This window comes from Priapulus caudatus, unplaced genomic scaffold (genome assembly GCF_000485595.1).
Source record: "Priapulus caudatus unplaced genomic scaffold, Priapulus_caudatus-5.0.1 Scaffold276, whole genome shotgun sequence".
NCBI classification, from domain to species: Eukaryota; Metazoa; Priapulida; class Priapulimorpha; order Priapulimorphida; family Priapulidae; genus Priapulus; species Priapulus caudatus.
In genome coordinates, this window is record NW_014577337.1 from 167,553 (window position 1) to 169,974 (window position 2,422).

The 2,422-nt window shown below is 36.1% G+C and overlaps 1 long non-coding RNA gene across 2 annotated transcripts in view; it reads right to left on the reverse strand.

Moving 5' to 3' along the window:
* Positions 1-440: 440 nt before the first annotated feature.
* The window catches only part of LOC106808426, a 2,661-nt gene continuing 679 nt past the window's right edge, over positions 441-2,422 (reverse strand). Inside the window, exons 1-4 of one of the 2 annotated variants that reach the window (XR_001393773.1) lie at positions 2,124-2,169; positions 1,848-1,916; positions 1,554-1,634; positions 441-1,169 (exon numbers count right to left, since the gene is read on the reverse strand). This is a non-coding gene — a long non-coding RNA (uncharacterized LOC106808426). Of the gene's footprint in view, positions 1,170-1,553; positions 1,635-1,847; positions 1,917-2,123; positions 2,170-2,422 lie in introns of those variants that run through there. The other variant, XR_001393774.1, reaches the window with a different exon arrangement.

Consider the following 2,422-nt stretch of genomic DNA (forward strand, 5'->3'; position numbering starts at 1 on the left):
GCTGTGAAGCTAAATATAACACACACATCCGAGCTGAACATATAAGCAATGGTAAGTTTGGGTCCGTCCGTAGCGTAACGGGCTTGTATTCAATAATCCTGGGTTCAAATCCAGGCAATTATCAAAGTCAAATATTTCCAAACTGTCGTTGGAAGAAATGTAAACATACTTTGACCTTGCCCTTGGCAAGGATCCTCACCTGATAATGTAAATATTTTGAAAGTGGTGAAGGCCATGGCCTTGAGCTCAAGGCTATGGCCTTGGCCTACTTATTTAAAACTTTTAAAACTTAAAAAAGTGGGTCAAGGCCATGGCCTTGAGCTCAAGGCCATGACCTACTTATGAAAAACGTTTAACAATTAAAAAGTAGGTCAAGGCCATTACCTTGAGCTCAAGGCCATGGCATTCACGAGGTCTTGGTCAAGGTCAGTGTTAATGTCAACACCGCCAGACAACAACAATGAGTCATCAACAAGGGCGAGGTACATTCACCACCGCACCGCAAACTTCTCAACAGTGTATGTTACAATTTCTTTGATGATTTTTCAGAAAAGTATTGTTGATAGCCTTTGAATAATTAACACCATATAAAGAGAAGCCGCGGGCGTTTCATTTGGAGTATATTTATTTGAAAGCATTTCAATCGTGAACGCACATGCATGGGATTACAAACAGGGTGTTACTTGCTCTAGTTATAGAGCTAGTTGTTCTAGTTCCAGAGCTAGTTGCTCTAGTTCTAGTGCTATTTGTTCTAGTTCCAGAGCTAGTTGTTCTAGTTCTATAGCTAGTTGCTCTAGTTCTATTGCTAGTTGTTCTAGTGCTACTTGTTCTAGTTCTAGAACTAGTTGCTATGGTTCTATAGCCAGTTGTTCTAGTTCTAGTGCTAGTTGTTCTAGTTCTAGTGCTAGTTGTTCTGACAACGGGCCGCAGGCGTAGACATAAAACGCGAGACCACAGTCATGCTCATACATATGGGACTGAACTTACAATAAAAGATTAGTATAAAATACAACAAATTTTTCTAAAAACACGTGGAATATCAGTATAAAGTACTGTAACCGTCGGTTACGATGGTTTGTCTTGGAAGTCACCCGAGACGAATCGGCGTGCGTATATCATGCTCCCTCTACCTCGATCCTCCGCTCCTGCTTCTCTTCTGCGGCATGCCTCTACCAAGGTGTAGGAGAGATTCTCGCACTACGTCAAGAGAAAGATTTTTCATATAAATAACTATGAGGGAAAATATTACATCGATTAATGACATAATAAGTGGAATGATTTTCAAATTAATCAAACATGTAAGCTTAAGAGCAACGTTTACAAAACGTGAAATAAAATAAAAAGTGAGTTTTTACTTAATTAGGCTTGCATAGCTGAGGCAATTCTCGGCTGTCCTTATAACATTACAGTAACCAGCATAGAAAAATTTGAATAATTAAAAAAAACTCGATATCTCGATATATGTTAATATATAATCAATGATACGTCAATTATATCCAATTTCAGGGAGTTTTGTGATACGGAAACTAGTAAATAAATAAATAGGGGCCTACCTTTGTTCTTAGCAGTTCCGGCCTTTAATCGGAGTGGTGGGCCGTCAGCGATTCTACATGGAAATGTCAATATCAAGTCTACTGTATAAATAAACACATCTGTATTAGTATATTATCACTAAGATTAATAACTCTAGATATAAATTATTATATACTCAATATTTTAATTATCAATAATTAATATATATAGTATGATATATATCATATTAATTCATATACAATAATACATAATTAATCCATTATATCCAATTTCAGGGTGTTATGTGATGCGGAAACTAGTAAATGAACAAATACCTTTACTCTTAGCCGTTTCTTTAATCGGAGAGCTGTCGTCTGAGGCATTGTGAGTCATCAATCATTTACCTGATGAGAGTATATAAACATCATTTATGTATTAATTGATTTATTTATACTGGTAATGTTGGAGTCTGCTGTCCTGGCGTAAACTAATGCACATATGAAGTAACTAGGATATTTAATAATTCTAATGTAAAATTAAAACAATGAAATTTTGATAAAACAATAACATTCACATGCATCATTTACCTTATTGCTACTATTAATACTTACACATCATTCAGCCAACAAATGCGGCGAGGCGCAACCGAAATGACCTGAAATATAAAATCACAGAAAACGTTGTCAGGTTATGGCTGCTCGAGAAATATCATGTCAGATTCAACACACACGAATTCACAGCTTCAGCAGCCACTTGACCAAAATTTTTCTTTATTATAAACATCACATCCACATGTAGCCTAGCATCCAGTGAAAATAACACACACGCACGCATGCAAATACTAAATACTAACAGTAACCAGCATGGAAAATGCGGATAACTAAATTTACCATATTCAGTCTTTATTATT